This window comes from Oncorhynchus mykiss, chromosome 17 (genome assembly GCF_057628025.1).
Source record: "Oncorhynchus mykiss isolate SJ-2025 chromosome 17, ASM5762802v1, whole genome shotgun sequence".
Lineage (NCBI taxonomy): Eukaryota > Metazoa > Chordata > Actinopteri > Salmoniformes > Salmonidae > Oncorhynchus > Oncorhynchus mykiss.
Genome location: NC_143038.1, coordinates 50004578 through 50024496, shown reverse-complemented (window position 1 = coordinate 50024496; position 19919 = coordinate 50004578).

Below are 19919 nucleotides of genomic sequence, written 5' to 3'. Positions count from 1 at the left end.
TGTGTCTGTGTTTGTTTGTTTGTGTTTGTTTGTGTGTGTGTCCCCTCACTGTCCCCGCCATTCCATGAGATGTTGTGTAGTGAGGTGTACAGTATAGGAGTGGGAGTGATACTTTTATGGTCACAGTAGGCCTATATGGATGTTTAGGTAATGAGTTGTGTTACAGTGTGTGCCACGTGCAGCTGTGTGGTGTACATTGTTTTGAGTGATGAGCAGTAGTTCATCAGAAGCCAAGCCGGCTGTACATTTCCCAGCATTGTACAGTACTGCAAGGATTCAGACTCTGCAGCTAGTCAGCCAGCCAGTCAGCCAGCCAGTCAGCCAGCCAGCCAGCCCTGCTGTTTCTGACAAACAGAACCACTCCACTCCACCATTTCATTTCCATCTGTATGCTATCACTGGGCTGTCAGCGGCCGGATTGGCCTGTAGTTTGCAGGATGAAAGGGGGGAGATCCTGTTGAGTGAATAATCTTGCCAGTTTACAGAAGAGAGTGGATGTCGACTTGATAGGCTGTGGGTTGGTTGCACACAGATTTGGGATTCATGGGCAATCCCATAGTCCCTTTAAGTCTGGACGTGTGAATGTGAAATCAATGGTACATCCATACAACAGTTTGTTTGCTGGGCTCTGAGACGCTATGAGATGAAAATGAAACCTTAAGGCTTGAGGACATGGAGAAGAGAACCTTAACAAAGTGTTTATGCATTTAATATTCCGTTCTCTCCAACAATATGTGGAATTTTCCTGTATCATTTAAGTCTTTCTGTATTTTATAAAACAATACAATTAAACTAATACTTGTATGTTTTTTTTGTGTATGGTTGTTGGCATTAAGGTAGGCTATACATGTAAAGTGGACCTCAGACAATTCAGTGCCTTCAGAAAGTATTCAGACTCCTTGACCTTTTCCACATTTTGTTATGTTACAGCCTTATTCTAAAATGGCCCCAAAATGAGAAGCGAAAACAGGTTTTTAGAAAGTTTTGCTAATTTATAACAAATAAAAAACAGAAATACCTTATTTACATAAGTATTCAGACCCTTTGCTATGAGACTCGAAATTGAGCTCAGGTGCATCCTGTTTCCATTGATCATCCTTGAGATGTTTCCACAACTTGATTGGAGTCCACCTGTAGTAAATTCAAGTGATTGGACATGTCTAAGTGTGTACAGTACAGCTGTCCAGTTCGGCTAAGGCTCCCCATATTATGCTGCTGTTTACTTTATATGCAAAGTATGTCTGCAGTCTGTTGTGCTCCATGATCCCTGGTTAAAGTACTTTACTCTGAACATAACCCATAGTGGCAGTAGCAGGATCAAGGCCAGGACCGAGGTGGCTCTCTGTAATGTATAATACACTTAACTACCCTCCCTATTGATTGTCTGCATTATCTGCAAACAAACAGGAGGCAAAGCAAATAGGGATGCTACTTTTCATTACAGTTAAACAGTGACAACATCAGAACAAGTATTTTGTTACTGTGTAAGTGGCCCTCCCATTCACATCAAGGTGTAAGCAGAACAGAATTGATGACTACCTACAGTGGTTATATTATTTATTGAAACTTAGTTGTACTGCATTTAACTGCAATTGAATATCAATAGAGGTGGGGGATCGAAATACTGAAATATGACTCATGAAATCTGAATTATGAATATATATGTTGGCTGTTAAGACGGACACATTTAACCTTCCACCACACCCTCCACAACACTGCCTTAAGCCCAGTACGGTCCTCTTTCTTCCCAGAGTGCACCAGTGCAGCCCCAGGCCCTGTCCAGCCAGCAGTCCATGCCACAGCAAAGCGCATGGAGGAGAGCATTATTAAATTGGCTCTGTGTAGGGCCTCCAGGTAGCTCCCAGGACCAGACGCAGAGAGAGTGGGAGGGGGCTGTTTAGTTGCTTATTATTAAGATGGATGGAGACTTAAGCCCCAATACGGAGCTTCAGCTCTTTTTCCCAGACAGACCCTCTTTTTTTCACTTGGCTCTCTCAAAATACAGAGCCTGCATGCTGGAATTCTACAATTTCCTTTATCTTCCGTTATCATCATCAACAAGCCTATTTGTAGTTGGCTGAACCAATAATCAATAATAGTCATTAATAATCATTAATAATCATTACCACTGGAAAGCAGTGGGACCAATTACTAGAAACACTTTGTGTGTGCATGCGTGCATGCCTTTATGGTGTGCGTACATATGTGCATCTGCGTCTGTCTGTGAATGTATGTGTGGGCTCAACTGTGTCCCACTCAAGGTTCAGGAATAAGAGGGAAATGTGCAACAACAAAAAAGGAGTAATGGTTACACCCCGAGCAGCTCACACACTTTCTCACAGTTGTGTATATTGGAGCCAGCTGTCCCTTGATGACGTCCTTCTCCAGCTGTAATGGTACAGTGACAGTAACATGTGTAGGCTTGCTTTTACACTGACACTGGAACACACAACATCTGCTCTCAACAAATGAAAATAAATCAGGAAGAAAGACCCCAAAAAAAAACAAATATCACTTAACCCTTGCTACCAATGTTAACCTCACACCTTTCTGAACCTCTCCACAACCTCAACAGTAGAACATCACAGATGGGACTATTATGAATTGAGCAACTTAACAGGCATTTGTACAAAGAGCACTTTCTATGAGGTCTTTACATACTTTACAGGTATAGTACCTTCGTACTAATCTTGGCACCCAGAACCAAATCGTGTATGCTGACTGGCCAGCTAGTTGATTCATATGTTACGAGAGGCTACCTTTACACTGAGAGTACTGGACCTGTAAAAAGTATGCAGGCACCTCAGAGAAAGTTCTGTCTAGAAGAATGCCTCTCAACTTTCTTATTTCAAAATGGTCTCATCTGCCTGTAGGGCTGTGCTGTGTCAAACCCCTGTTGTCACAACTGCAAAGCTATACCCACCTGGCATGGCATCACTCCTACTTCTGTCTCAAACATGTGGGAAATATAGAGCTGGCACTGGGCACAGAGAGAGAGGGACAGAGAGAGAGAGAGAGGCGATGGAGGGAAGAAAGGAGGGAGTAGAGTGGAGAGACCCAGCTGTTGTGCTGTCAGAACCCTGGGAAAATCTTCCCTCTCTCTTTCGTCTTGCCATGCAGGTCCAGATACTGTAGTTTTTCATGTATAGTGAACAGTAACACCTCTCTACTACACCAGGCTGAATACTTCCTAACACCCATTTTAACAGGCGGAGAACAAGGGAGAGGAGGGACATAGCCATTTTGGCAATGAGGAGAGAACTGCTATCTCACATAAAATGGCTATCTCATATAAAATGGCTATCTCATATAAAATGGCTATCTCAGATAACTTTTAATGGCCTAGGTAAAATATAAATAAAATAAACAACAACACAATAACATTTATCCATGATTCAATCCAAATGTGTAACATAAGCTTTCAGTTAAGTGATGGTTTATTGCAATACACTGATAAAAAATCATGTTGAATGTTGAAGCATTACAAATCTCTCCTAAGGTTTTCTAAAGTGCAAAGCAGGGGGGGCGGGGGGGGGGGGGGGGGGGGGCATTATATACAGTCTTCTCAATTTCATGAATGTTTCATTGAATAAAACAAACACTCGAGACTACTCGATCTACTTCTGTCCCTAACGTCTGAAATGAGACTTTATGTTTCATACCAACAGCATCTCGGTTCCACCAATAATCCTGCAAATGAAATCGATTTCCCCTCTCGCTCTTCCAATTGTGATCACAGCTGGGTTTCCATATGGTATTAATGGGGTTGAGCAGCCAGCTCTGATCTAAAGCCTGGGTATTCTGGGCACATCACTACATCAAATCCCACTGTAATTACCTTCATGTAAACACAGGGCCCTCTCTTACACAATATGGGTTTGAATAAATGGAATTTGTGGCCATTGTCTTGATGGTAAAATAAATCTTGAAAATTGTTTGATGCAATTTGTAACATACTGTTGCAATGTGCAATATTCACTTGGATTAAGGTGGACCACCAACCACGATTTATGCTCGCATGGCATGCCTTGAGAAAGCTAAACAAAACAAGCAGTAAAAAGTCTTTGTGAGTCCCGTATGTAAATGCAATTGGTTTCGTTTTTTGCTTGACATGAAATTCTTCAAATCGGAGGTGAAACTAATTTTCTCCATAAAGATAGGTTAGCCATGGGATCTTTCCAATGAGCTTTTGTGTGTATTTTGAGCCCAATGTTGGCACAGTGAATGAAATGCTTTTTTGTTGTAACATTGGTCAGTGTATTAGATTAGGCTGGCTAACGTACAGCTATTGTTTGAGTGGCCTCAGGCACCAGTGGAGAAAAATCACTAAATATGTGGAGGGTGAGACTATATCCTGTCTTACAGACTTCCACATTTCATCCCTATCCCACCATCCCATCCATCCCACCATCCCATCCATCCCACCATCCCAGTCATCCCACCATCCCATCCATCCCACCATCCCATTCATCCCACCATCCCATTCATCCCACCATCCCATTCATCCCACCATCCCATCCATCCCACCATCCCATTCATCCCACCATCCCATCCATCCCACCATCCCATCCATCCCACCATCCCATCCATCCCATCCCAACCCTCTCTGTCTCTCCAGCAGGTGGGGGTGGTCATGCACTACGCAACAGGACCACAGTGGCTAATCTGCATCTTGAAATGACGACTTCTTCTGTCACACTAACTTACTGGAAGAGAGATGAGTTGGTTCATTTCGGGTACTGCAATTTAAACAAACTGAATAGGCCAAATATTTGAGTCAGAATTATTCAAAAGTCAGAATTATTCAATAGAGTCCTGACCTTTTTTTCATCACTTCCATGGCTGTTCTATTCACCGTAGGTTAGTGTTTCTGTATTTGAGACGGAAAATATTCTTACTGCTAATGTGAGTGTTGCAGCGAGAGAGATAAAGAGAGAGAGAGTTTGTGCGTTCATGCATTTCACATGCAGTATATCTTTGCAGTCTTGTCCGTAGTAAAGGGTCTGACCTGGTCTTCTGCTCCGGGGTCTCAGGTGTGTGTTATCTCTGTCTGAGCCCCTGGGAACAAACCATCCACAGATATGCCTGTCAGTCAACCCAGCCAGGGTTGAACTGCTCTTGTAAATGACTCACTAAACAGCCCTACCCTGGATTCTGCATTTGGAGGAAAATCAATTATTTTACACCCCCCCCATACATTTCACAGTCCATTTGGAGCATGCTAGGCCCAATTACACCCCAGCAGAAAGACCAGTTTTTATACCATTCCCACACTGACCACCATCTAGCAGTGCCACACGGAGCACTGCTAACTAACCCTTGGGCCAATGAGGAGCGTGCTAATGCCCAGGTTACCAACACTTTAGCCCCACCATGGACACAGCAGTGAAGAGCACTGGACAGTGCTGCCTCGTGCCGCTCGTCCACTGTAGTGTCTACGGGCTGGGAGGTGATCGCCCCGTGTCCAGTGGCGGTGTGCGAACGGCGTTGACGCTTTGACAGGCCTAATGAAAGCTGATTACCAGGAGGCATCTATTCATTTGTCACTAATCATGACAAAGAGAGTTGCTGGCTAACAGCTGTGAAATGGCAGCCGCCACAAGGAAATGAGGCAGGGGAAAGGCCGGGGACGAGGGGTTAGGGCCTGCGCCGTCATCACCGCCTGCCATTGTGTGTGCTCGCTCAGAGCTTAGCTACAGGTAACTCAATAAGCGAACACGCAGGGGACTTTATACCAGGTCTTTGTGAGGGACCATCCTGGAGGATTCTAGACGGCTGGGGAGAGAAAGAGAGGGGATTGGTTTGCATGGCCTGAGTGGGAGCTCTTATGATCCAGGTGAGAAGCTGACTGTAACAGGTTTAAGCCCTCCTCCTTTATCTGCTGAGAGTAAGGGATTTGTCACGGACTCCGTTCTCAACTGAATGTACTGAGGAAGCCCGTCAGTGTGGAGTGTGAGGTAGAAGACTGACCTTTGGGCAGAAGGTTAGAGGGCTACTGTTAACAACCACATGCGTAGCCAAAGCTTCTTATGGGCAATTCATGAACCTCAGAAGAAGATAGGTTTAAATTAATTTCCTAATATCCAGAATTTAATAATGATGTAAATTAGGATTGTGCCTGACAATAAAAAATACATTATCGGCCTACATATCCCATGAACGTTATATACAGACATCACCAAGTGCAAAGTAACATGTTAATGGAGTTATCAAATTCATACATGCTGAAGTGTGTGTTTAATAAGTCTCTATGTCTATGCTCGACTCTCCTAGCGACCAGACCACTCATACAGAACATTTCCCATCCCTCATTCACAGATGCACTGCAGTTTGGTGTTCAGGGGAGGTCTCCTCACATAAGCCTAAATCAACTGCCTGGCTAGTGGCTAATGTGGTTTATAGGACCGCAGGGAAGCTCTTTTCCATGGCTGTCATTTAAGGCCTGCGATCTTACAACACACAGAGCGTTTAACCAACACTGAGCATTTCTCATTCTCCTCCTGATCTTCTTATTGTGCCTGTTGGCCAAGTAGAGAAGAGTTGGCCAAGCAATTGGCTCCTCTCTCTCTCTCTCTGTCTCTCTCTCTCTGTGTCTCCCTCTCTCTTTCTCTCTCTCTCTCTCTCTCTCTCTCTCTCTCTCATACACACACACACACACACACACGCGCACACACGCACGCACACATACATACACACACATAAACATGCACTCACCCCTAAATACACTCATGGTCCTGGGCACAGCAGCGGGGAGGGGGGTGGATATCCCCCCCTGGCAGAGACTGGCAACCACAGCACAGAGCACAGTTACCTTCCATTATGGGCATAATTAGGGACCTGGGGTGCCAGGCTGCTGAAAAGAGGCTTTTGATGTTGTCCCCTCTTAGTGTAGCGAGGGAGGGTGGGAATCCAATACCAGGAGGAAATCACTCATCTGAGAGTGTTGAAAACATCCTCCCACATTTAGGTAGGAGTAAGAGATGTGCATAAATATTATTTAGCCTTGAGAGTTATTTTACTGTAAGTCTACATATTACAGTAAAAAACTGATGTTTGAGCCAGAAGGTGTTGATAATTGTATGACCAATCGGCAATCCTTCTATTACACCACAGTTATCTCTTTCGCTTTGGACAATTACTTGTATGTACCAACATGACTGTAATGGTAACACACCTACAATAAATACCGTTTTTTAAATTGCTTTGGTGCTATTTTCAGTACAAAACTGGTCACAATTCAAAACCTGTCATTGTGCATTCCTTTGGATTGTAAACATGTCTCACCACACAACTATTGATTCAAAAATTACATTTATTCTGAAATGTAATGAGAACATTGGTTTACTCACCTTTAAAACACAACTTAATTATACATTTTCAATTTAGTAGTTTTAACTACCAGTTCATCCAATAGCAAACAATGCAAGATACGTGTTTCAAATCACCCTTAGAAGTGATGAAAGTAATATGCTACAATACTGTAAATTACATAATAATAATTCACAATAATCAATACACTTACATTACCCAACAAAATGTACAGAAAATCTATAATTTCCATAATACTGTATCTATCCAATGTGTGATCAATGAACACGTCCTCTACAATCATTCATGCAAAAAAATACTTTCGATCTTTCAGATAATTGCAACATAGGTGTACTGTCTGTAATCAAATGTAAGAAATTAAATGAAACAACTTAAATCAATGAAAATAAATATAATGTTTAGCACGCATTCATTTGCATCAAGCCTGTCTTGAGCATTTGGCCATACATTTTCATCCACGTCACAGTGAATGTCCCCATTCATGCTTCGCGGGAAAAAGCTTTTGACATGGCGAATCCAAGCTTGACATTGGTCTGCATTGAAGTCATCGCATGCCTCATCCATAGCCAGAAGGAGGGTGGCACGCTCATGGGGATGGCGATATTAGGGGGCAGAAAAAAAATATGGGGTCAGAATCAGGGATGGGCCCGAAACAATGCCTGAACCATCTATGCATGGTGGATTTCATTCCTGGCCCCCACCATTCCACCCATGCCCAGTCCTGCTAGTTGGTCAGCACACTACCACGGCCACCACCATGGGGTAAACTGTCAATATATCGTACTGTAAGAATACTGTAACATGTTTGGTCAATTTACATGCATTACAACATGTAATTTACTGTAAATGTAATAGTAAAGCATAGTGCATATTCTTGGCGAAATGTTCTCATGATCGAATTGACATGGTCAACTACGATGTCCTGGACTTCATCAGACAGTTCCCTGTCCTCTGCCTCCCGCTCTCTGATGTCCACTTCTTTGACGAGGCCCATGCCCACCTCTTTGAACTCTTTGACGGGGCCCATGCCCACCTCTTTGAACTCTTTGACGGGGTCCATGCCCACCTCTTTGAACTCTTTGACGGGGCCCATGCCCACCTCTTTGAACTCTTTGACGGGGCCCATGCCCACCTCTTTGAACTCTTTGACGGGGCCCATGCCCACCTCTTTGAACTCTTTGACGGGGCCCATGCCCACCTCTTTGAACTCTTTGACGGGGCCCATGCCCATCTCTTTGAACTCTTTGACGGGGCCCATGCCCACCTCTTTGAACTCTTTGACGGGGCCCATGCCCACCTCTTTGAACTCTTTGACGGGGCCCATGCCCACCTCTTTGAACTCTTTGACGGGGCCCATGCCCACCTCTTTGAACTCTTTGACGGGGCCCATGCCCACCTCTTTGAACTCTTTGACGGGGCCCATGCCCACCTCTTTGGACTCTTTGACGGGGCCCATGCCCACCTCTTTGAACTCTTTGACGGGGCCCATGCCCACCTCTTTGAACTCTTTGATGGGGCCCATGCCTACCTCTTTGGACTCTTTGACGGGGCCCATGCCCACCTCTTTGAACTCTTTGACGGGGCCCATGCCCACCTCTTTGGACTCTTTGACGGGGCCCATGCCCACCTCTTTGAACTCTTTGACGGGGCCCATGCCCACCTCTTTGAACTCTTTGACGGGGCCCATGCCCACCTCTTTGAACTCTTTGACGGGGCCCATGCCCACCTCTTTGAACTCTTTGATGGGGCCCATGCCTACCTCTTTGACCTCTCTGCCGGCCCCTTGTCCACAAGCTCTTTGAGTTCTTCCTCTCCCTTGCTGTCTATCCTGCTCCATGTTGAAAGAAATGTCAAGTTTCCACACATTCCCTTTTATATGACGACCAATTGTGGTTACCACTATGTGAAATGAATTAGACATTTTTTATTTTATTTCAACCTTTATTTAACTAGGCAAGTCTGTTAAGAACAAATTCTTATTTACAATGACGGCCAAAACCTGGGCCAATTGTGGGCTGCCCTATGGGACTCCCAATCACGTCCGGTTGTATTACAGCCTGGTAGTCATAACAAGTAGTCATTATTAATGGTTATCATGTATTATACATGTCATTTAGATTTGTATACTTTACAAACAAACATTTTATTTCTGTAGTTCTCTAAATCCATACACAGTAGACAAACCAGTTTAAATATAGGTTCACCAGGTTAAACAATGATTAGGTTTAGTGAAGAAAGTTATTGTGGTAGTTTGTGTGTTGTGCTTAGTCAATTGGAAATGTGCTTAAAGTTTTGAAAAAACAGTCTTTGATGATCTGTTTTGAGTTCAGTACTAAGTATTGTGAACATTTGACCACATACCTATGAAAATAGTACCAAAGCAATAAAACAAACTGTAATATGACTTTTGTTTTGGTTTGAATTTAATAGGTTCTTTTGCCAAGTACCGTTATTTGTACTTTTATACTGTATACTGTATACTGTATCAGCGTACCTTTTATAGAAGGTGTTTGGAGGGCCATACATGAATACGATGGTGTAAGAATATGTTGAAAATAAATACACAACACAGAGACAGAGGACGAGAGGCTCAGCGTACCTGTATCTTCTACACAAGGTGTTTGGAGGGCCATACATGAATACGATGGCCAGGCCTGCCCTACAGTATTCCATGCATGTCTGCATGTAAGGCAAGAGAGGATATGTTGATAATATTCTAACTTAAGTGGGTTATCTGATAATCATACGTTCACATTAACAACCTCATCCTAATCTCTCCCTAGTAGTATTTCAAATAGCTGCAATTACCAGCTAATCTACTCTAAGAAATGATGTTTCCTTTAGTGGTCTTATAACATTCTTCAATTAGCAACTTTTAGGTAGGAGTCTTCTTGATTCATCCTAAACTTGATTTAACAAATTAGTGCTTTCTAGAAATACTTCATGTAGACAGTCTCAGAGCCAGAAAACATTAAATAGCTGGGGAGGAGAGTGCAGAGCTTGGTTGTAATATGATAAACAAGGCAGAACATTTGGTTTGGCGTCATATGAATTAATCAGTCAAAATGGCAGACATGTTGAGCAAACAGTAATTTGAGTCTCTGCTGAGACGCTGATGGGGCCACTGATTTAATTAGAGGGCCCTTAAGACTCAACCAACAGGTCTTCTAGGCTGGGAGGGCCGCGGAGGGGACAACAATATGCAGCTGGCTACCAGGGGAACCTAATGCAGACTGACAGGCGAGGAGCACCATACTGTATGTTCCAGGACACTCGCTGCATATCACTTATTATTTGATTGTTGATAGCAGCAGGAGCTGCATATGCTTTACCATTTTAAATGAAATAATATTGGGCTTAATTATGAATTCATTACTGTTTCATATCATGAAATTATAAATAAAACACATAATGATGTATTGGTGGATAAAGACTGCCCAGTGGGTACACCAAGTCAATTTAATGTGGAAATGTGGGTAATATTTGGTAGAGAAGTTGATCAAAACCTTTATCTACCCACTCAAAAAGACAGTCAGAAGTTTGTTGAATTCCCAATGCAACTATGTATGCTTTCAACCATCTACTATAAAAGCACAACCAAAGTGGAAAAACAATGTCTGATTTTTGGTTTAGCTGTTATCTAAATGTGTTATCACTGCTTTCAACTATTTAATAGCACAACAAAGTTCAAATGGGAACACAATGTCAGATATGTTGTATTTATACAACAACTTAATGTATTATCACTGTGCTTCATATAATAGCAGAACTAAATGACCTGGATTGCGGTTGGGATGTCATTAAGTACATAGTGCAAGTGATCAATGCCATTCGAGATTCTGCACAGATTATTATAAGAAATTGTGAAGATCTTTGTGAAGCTCTCCAAGCTCTTAATCCTATTCGTTAACTTTAATGTTGGTTTAGTTGGAGACTTGAATCCAACATATAATTTGTTAATAGGCTATTTACTGTATTGCAAAAGTGATATTAAACTGTGTTTGGTTGTCAATGCAACCAAATATACAAATTTGAAGGAGATATATATTTTGTGCCCTTGACTTTAATTCCAGTTTGTCTTCAAAGTAATAATTAATTTACTTAACTAGGCAATTTAGTTAAGAACACATTCTTATTTTCAATGGCGGCCTAGAAACAGGGAGTTAACGGTCTTGTTCAGGGGCAGAATGATGTTTACTTTGTCACCTCTGGGATTCGATCTTGCAACCTTTCGGTTCCTAGTCCAACACTCTAACCACTAGGCTACCTGCCTCCCCACATATGTTGGATTCACGTCTGCATCTCAACCAAGAATCAAAGTTAAAGAACAGGACTAAATCGAAATACATTTTTATGTAAAGTGCATTTCAAGTTTGATTTGATTTAGTCCCATTCTTTAACTTATATTTTTGGTTGAGATGGAGACATGAATCCAAGTTATTAATTATTAACTTGAAAATGAAATGTCAAATCAAACAAAGCTTGAAACCCAAGGCATATATGTATTGTCTAGTTGTAGTTGAACCCTGGGTTGAATTTAAACAATAGCTGTTGATGACTTTGCAAATGCTATTTAGGCCCAAATAGCATCATTTATGATAGATCTGATTTATGGTTACATTTCATTTGCTCTGTTAAACATACCCTTAAGAATGGCTTTGATAGCAACAGGGAATATATTTAGTTATATCCGCGGGAAGTAGGGGTGCTGAGGGTGCTGCAGCAAAACTTAACAAGTCACATAATAAGTTGCATGGACTCACTCTGTGTGCAATAATAATGTTTAACATGATTTTTGAATGACTACCTCATCTCTGTACCCCACACATACAATTAATTATCTGTACGTTTCTTCAGTCAAGCAGTGAATTTCAAACACAGATTCAACCACAAAGACCAGGGAGGTTTTCCAATACCTCACAAAGGAGGGTAGATTGGTAAACAAAAACTAAACTAAAAAAAACCTAAACAAAAAACAGACATTGAATATCCCTTAGAGCATGGTAAAGTTATTAATTACACTTTGTGTGGTGTATCAATACATCCAGTCACTACAAAGATGCAGGCATCGTTCCTAACTTAGTTTCCGGAGAGGAAGGAAACCGTTCAGGGATTTCACAGTTACAGAGTTTAACAGTTACAGATTTTAATGGCTGTGATAGGAGAAAACTGAGGAAGAATCAACAACATTGTAGTTATGCCACAATACTAGACTTGGCACTCCGGTACCGCTTGCCGTGCGGTAGCAGAGAGAACAATCTATGACTGATATTGTACAATCCAGGCATGCAAAGCTCTTAGAGACTTACTCAGAAAGACCCACAGCTGTAATCGCTGCCAAAGGTGATTCCAACATGTATTGACTCAGGGATGTGAATACTTCTGTAAATTTGATATTTCTGTACTTCAGTGGCAACAAATGTACAAACATTTATAAAAACATGTTTTCACTTTGTCATTATAGGTTAGATTTTATTTGATCCATTTTGAATTCAGGCTGAAACGCATACGTCAAGGTGTGTGAATACTTTCTGAAGGCAATGTGTCTGTGTATTGTCCATTACTTCATTTCTGTTCAGTCTCATTGATTATTTCCACAGGTCATGTCCACTTTCTTAGCATTTTGACATAGATTACGATCATTATTTCACAGTTTGTATAAGAGAACAATCATGTAATGCAGCTTTGGATAGAGAACTTGATCTGGTGCAACATTTCCCTTTTACTGATGTGGGTAATATTTGTTATCAGATTCTACAATATCTGCACACTACGATTTTCTGAAAATGTATTAACATTGCATTCACTAGCTGTGAGGATGTCAAGCATCCACCAGAAGATAATATTACCATGGCCTGATGCACCATTTCTCTTAAGTGCACCTTAAAAGACTCTTAAGCCCCGTTACCATGGCAGCCACACAGCTTTCTCAATGCAGCACTGCTTGTGTAACAGAAGTTGGAGTAGGCATTTAACAGTCTTAATTAGATCATCCTGGCTGCTGCTCAACACTGGGCTAGGAGGCCTATTTACATAAGTTAATGACAAGTCCACCAGTTGATTGACACATTTTTATAACCTGGGAAGAGATGATTTGGTGATAAAAATGTCACAATAAATAAATCTAAAAAGTGCCTGATGAATCTTTAGTAACAAAGTATTTTAATATACTAGATGGTGGAGGTAGTTATGTGCCATTTGTAGGTTATACTTTATATCACTGTGCATATTGATGTTGGATTGTCAAATGATGGAATGTTGTGTGATGCGGTGGGTTAGGGGGAGAGGGGGGAAAGGCGGTATTCATCTTTTTTTTGGGGGGGGGGGGGGGGGGGGGGGTTCTCTGGTGCTGCCCTTCTCATTCAAAAGAGGAGGCTCTCCTCCCATGCTAAGTTCTCAGAGTCCAATATTCAGTTAATATGGAGGTCGTGACAGCGGGTGCACAGGGCCTGGTAGGACATAATGGCTATGGGATTGTAAATATTAGTTTTAGAGAGACACAAATGGGGGGCATGCGGAGGTAAATTTCCATTGAATATGTGGCGGCATCACTGGAGGCCCTAGTGCAGCGGAATAGATTTTCCATTTTCTAGTGTGTCACATTAGATTTTCAGAGGTGCTTGGTGGCAGGTACATGTCATTAGTAACACTTTAGCGCGGTAATGAACCTTTTTATTTATCCGGTGCTTCTCTCATGAATGAATAAGGAACCGCTCTCCAGCTGTGCCCAGTCGGGAGCAGTGAGGAGCAGACAGGGGGAGGCAGAGAGACAGCCAGGGCCGGGAAACCAGAGGAGAGGAGAGGACAGACAGGGGGAGGCAGAGATACAGCCAGGGCCGGGAAACCAGAGGAGAGGAGAGGACAGACAGACAGGGGGAGGCAGAGAGACAGCCAGGGCCGGGAAACCAGAGGAGAGGAGAGGACAGACAGGGGGAGGCAGAGAGACAGCCAGGGCCGGGAAACCAGAGGAGAGGAGAGGAGAGGACAGACAGACAGGGGGAGGCAGAGATACAGCCAGGGCCGGGAAACCAGAGGAGAGGAGAGGACAGACAGGGGGAGGCAGAGAGACAGGGGGAGGCAGAGAGACAGCCAGGGCCGGGAAACCAGAGGAGAGGAGAGGAGAGGACAGACAGACAGGGGGAGGCAGAGAGACAGCCAGGGCCTGGAAACCAGAGGAGAGGACAGACAGGGGGAGGCAGAGAGACAGCCAGGGCCTGGAAACCAGAGGAGAGGAGAGGACAGACAGGAGGAGGCAGAGAGACAGCCAGGGCCTGGAAACCAGAGGAGAGGACAGACAGGAGGAGGCAGAGAGACAGCCAGGGCCTGGAAACCAGAGGAGAGGACAGACAGGAGGAGGCAGAGAGACAGCCAGGGCCTGGAAACCAGAGGAGAGGAGAGGACAGACAGGGGGAGGCAGAGAGACAGCCAGGGCCGGGAAACCAGAGGAGAGGAGAGGACAGACAGGGGGAGGCAGAGAGACAGCCAGGGCCTGGAAACCAGAGGAGAGGAGAGGACAGACAGGGGGAGGCAGAGAGACAGCCAGGGCCTGGAAACCAGAGGAGAGGAGAGGAGAGGACAGACAGACAGGGGGAGGCAGAGAGACAGCCAGGGCCTGGAAACCAGAGGAGAGGAGAGGAGAGGACAGACAGACAGGGGGAGGCAGAGAGACAGCCAGGGCCGGGAAACCAGAGGAGAGGAGAGGACAGACAGGGGGAGGCAGAGAGACAGCCAGGGCCGGGAAACCAGAGGAGAGGAGAGGACAGACAGGGGGGCAGAGGGCTCTTGGGACTGGTGAGGTGGGTTGAACAGTCATTACGCACACACACACACACACACACACACACACACACACACACACACTCTCTCCTCACCTCTGTTCCCTGGGGTGCTGATCTGACACTCTATTTGCACACTTTCCCCCCTCCTTCATGACAGCCACTTAGCAATACATTACTCAGAGGAGCTCAAACCCAGAGGCTGGGTAACCAAACTGTCATCATTGTCTCTGTGTTCATTCACAAAACTGACACATAAAGCACATTCACACTCGAAACAGATAACAGAAATGTTTAATAATTATAACATACAAATTCTTACATTTTGATTTAATGTTTTTTTTTATTTCCTATGATTGTTTATATTACAGACAGATAAAGACACATTATTTTATGCCCAGGAGCTGTGACATTGAGAAGTGATACAGCTACACCTTCTCTGATACGGTGGGTCTGTTAAAGCAACGCGTCAGTCTAACTCTCAATTAGACTCTGGCTGTGGTAAGTGGAATTTGTAGCTTTCCACCTTTGGGGTCAGTTTGTCAGTAGCAGTGATTGTAAGCCAGTTCCTTGTCCCTCTAGTGTTTTTTTGCGGGATCAGAGGGCAGTTGGGTGCCAGTTTCTCAGGTGTGTACTCCTGTACCACTCTCTCTATATATACCCTGTCCTGCCCAGTCTAGCTTGGTAAAGAGGTCAGAGTGGCATCCACTGGGGTGGTCAGGGTTCCATGTCACCCCTAGCATCCTCACTGTTCATTTCCCTTCCATCTTGAGTGTGAAATTGCTGCCGGTGCGACGCTGACCCCAGTATTAAGAGGTCAACTATTTCAATCTGATGTGTGCCTTTCTGGCTGAGGGTGTCTAAGATATTGAGGGGAAAAGGAGAGAAGGATGGAGAAAGAGGTGATCACTGTCTGAGCCTTGACTGGCCAGGGAGGGGAAGGACAGCATTTATTTTCAAGTGAACTTCTCTAGGGCTGGGGTCTTCCACCCTATCCTACAAATAGGGAACAATAGCATTGATTGACCACAATGGAGCCATCACTTATTTCCACATCCAAGTAAGTTTGAGAACAAATTATAATTTACAACAACAACCTGGGAAATAGTTACAGGGGAGAGGAAGGGGGATGAATGAGCCAATTAGAAGCTGGGGATGATTAGGTGGTCATGATGATCAGATTGGGAATTTAGCCAGAACACCAGGATTAACACCCCTACCCTTACCATAAGTGCAATGGGATCTTTAGTGATCACAGAGAGTCAGGTCACCCATTTAACATCCAATCTGAAAGATGGCACCCTATACAGGGCAATTTCCCCAATCACTGCACTGGGGCACTGGGATATTTTTTTATACCAGAGGAAAGAGTGCTTCCTACTGGCCCTCCAACACCACTTCCAACAGCATCTGGTCTCCCATCCAGGACCAACCCTAATTCGTTTCTGAGGCAATCCAGTAGTGGGATGCAGGGTGGTATGCTGCTGGCTAAAAGATGTACCACAACGGTCTGCAAAAATGAAACCCTAGCTCTTACTACCATCAAAATAATAACACTCAGTCTGCAACATAAAATGCCCAGTTGTATAAGGATTTTTTTTACAAATAAAATCATAAACTTTGTTTCTCAACTTCTTAATCTATTCTCATTTGAACACTCAATCTTTGTATGAATCCTCTAAGAAAGCACTTATATGATACAAACATCATAACAGTCTAAGGTCTTGTCTCATATTTCCCATGGGCTAGACTTTCATCCCCCTCTCTCTCTCTATCTCTCTCTCTCTCTTTCTTTCTATTTTCCTCCCCAGACCACTTCCAGCACCACTGCCCAAATAAGGTGCTTGCTCCATGCGAAACCCTCCTCTCTCAAGAATCTCTTGGGTTCAGAATCTACCGAGACTTTGGATCTCAAACACAAAACATATATTTATTCAAAGGGTGTCTGTAATCACAAATAAACAGCATTTGTGGCAATGAACGCAGAGCAGAGCTGGAGGAAAGAGAGAGAGAGAGAGAGAGAGAGAGGAGCCTATCTCATGCAGGAGCAGATAGCTAGTAGATATGATTCCCTTGATAAGGAACCGTAATTTGGCTTTTAGAGATAGCTCCGGGGGCCGCTGTGCAGAGCCACACCACTGACTTACTGTGTACCCATGTGTGCATGTTTTTATCTCTGGGGTTGAAGAGCTTTTCATCTCTGATGATTTTCTCTCTTTTTTATGTATTTCCCCCAGAAGGTGAGATCACAAACCCACAGAAGGCAGAGTTGCATGTTTTAAAGCGATGGACAAAATACAAATATTTGAAAATGTATTTCATGGTAATTATGTCAAGTTTCATGGCCCTGGCACAGTACTGAGGCACAGCCTGGATGCCTTAATTTGTATAGAAATTGTAATCATTTGTTCATTTCAAGGTGAAAATTGCATTTTTTAATTTAAATTGTATCCTGCGTGATAGGCTATTATCTAGAAAAATTGTCTCTGTCTATGGCGGTCTATGCCCAGGCGTCACGCCTGTTAGGAGCCCACTTCTCCTGAGAAAGGACTTATGTATATATCTCCTGACTGAATGAACCGAGTTTGTTCTTTACTTAGGGGCCGCCACTGTCTGCACTCATTTCCATTTTTGTTATTAATATTAATTAGTCTGAGAGCACAGCACAGATTTGAAATGTAAATCAAGCTGGGCTTCACAGTGATTTTATCTCACTCTCTTAGATTTACAACTTCACTTGGCCTTTTTTTTCTCCCTCATCTCCCTTTCAAACTCCTTCAGGGGGAGGTGTGTGTGTGTGTGTGTGTGTGTGTGTGTGTGTGTGTGTGTGTGTGTGTGTGTGTGTGTAGGCGGGGGGATCCTAGAGGTGTCGAGCAGAAATCTGCGGCTCAGGTACACAGCCTATGCTGGAATAATTACAGGATTTGGGGGATTATTATACTGTAAGTGCTTTCATGGCGACAGCTGGGAGCTTTTTTAGTCCACATGACACATAAGCTCAAAGAATAAAACCCTGTCTTCCTAAAGCCTATCTTAATCATTCCTCAGCATGTACATACACACTGCTTTGAACCCCTGCAGAGAATACTATTAGAAAACTATTAGCATATTCCGGATTCATCACTTATCATTGTGGAGTTTTGAAATTCCCCCCAACGTCTTCTTACTATATATTTAGATGATGTTTTGATGATTCTTTTGGTCCCATAAACTTTTAGAGTTATTACAGGCAGAAGGTTTCCTCATGAGGGAGAACTCTCACTGGTTATTTCCTTCCTACCTTTCCTCCTCATTTTCCACGCCTCTCAATCGCCCGCTCTTCAATTGCAGGTTTTACATTACAGCACTGCCAAGGTCCTCAATTAGATCTGAATCACAGCCTTTATGACTCACTCTGGAAGTGTGTGGCTGGCTGGTTGGCTATACTGTAGCACTGACTTCTCCATCTGTCCATCCCTGCCTCCTGAGTGATAGGGCCCCTTGGTCTTCTCTCTCCACTCTGAGGCTCAGGAGTTTCATTTCCATCCCTGTGATCTAAACAAACCCATTACCTCCAGCAGCCACGTAGCTCTGCACCAGGCAGGACACAAGCCCTGGGCCCAGGACTGACTCGCTGAATGACTGACACAGCCCAGAGCTAAGCCACCGTGGCACACCGCACAGCCACCTTCAATGGCCCTACGTCCGTATAGGAGAACTATATAGACAGGCCCTCTGCACTTTATCTAAACCATTCCAGAGAGGCGAGGGGAATCGGCTCTTGTGGGCTCTGTTTATCCCCTGCTCCTGTAGTCAATCAATTAGGGGATCAAAGGAGGAGAAGAGTGAAGTGTCACAAAGCTGCACCCATACACCGCTGGCTGGGGCTGCCACCCCAGCCCTCGTCCCTGTCTGAGTGACAGCAGCCCAGAGGAAAACAACAGTCCCAGGCTGGGGCTTCAGGACCACGTCAGACCAGAGAGGACAACTAGAACACATGCATGGGTTTCATCTGGACACCCACACATACTTTAGAAGGATGGGGTTTACCATGACACACTGAGGAACGATCCTGATACCAATGCACATTGGAACAATGTCAGGACAAAGCCGCAGAGGTCCGTTGGCATATATGACAATTAGGGCTGGTGTCAGTTCTTTTAAAAAATCAACACAAGAATACAGTTTTGTAGTGAATTCCAATGGAAAAAAACAATTACAGAACAGTCTCAACAGCCAATTATTGCAGAATGTCCAAGGATATGCAGTAACAACAACCACCAGTATTTCAGTTCTCAAATCATAGCGCCATTTTCTCACACAACTCTTTTCAGTCCAATTACATTAGATGATTTTAGATTTTAACAAATTCTATCAAATGAATTAAAACATCATTTCCAATTCCTCTACCAATTCCTTCAATTCTCTCACTTCAGAATCAAACTATTTTTCTGAAACAGATTTTGAAATGGACAATATTTGGTCCCAATAACATACCGTATTTACTGTGCAGCAATCTCCGAGCTGATACACTGTTAGCGTTTGAAATAATATTTTGCTGTTGTGTAACATTTACTTTTTATTGTTTGATGACAACCAAGATATGAAGGATAAGTATGTGTTTTAATTGTAAATAAATCAAATACACAGGATTCATACTGAGTATAAATACCTCAATTTTGTCATTCATTGCATCATTCATTTCATTGTTTGTATAAATGACAGTATGATGTATTATAAAGAAGTAGGCAATTGTATGCTGTATTTCTAAAAAACTAAAACACTTTTGTTAATGTATGATCAGTAGGATCATTTAAGTACACTGCAACTGCTTTA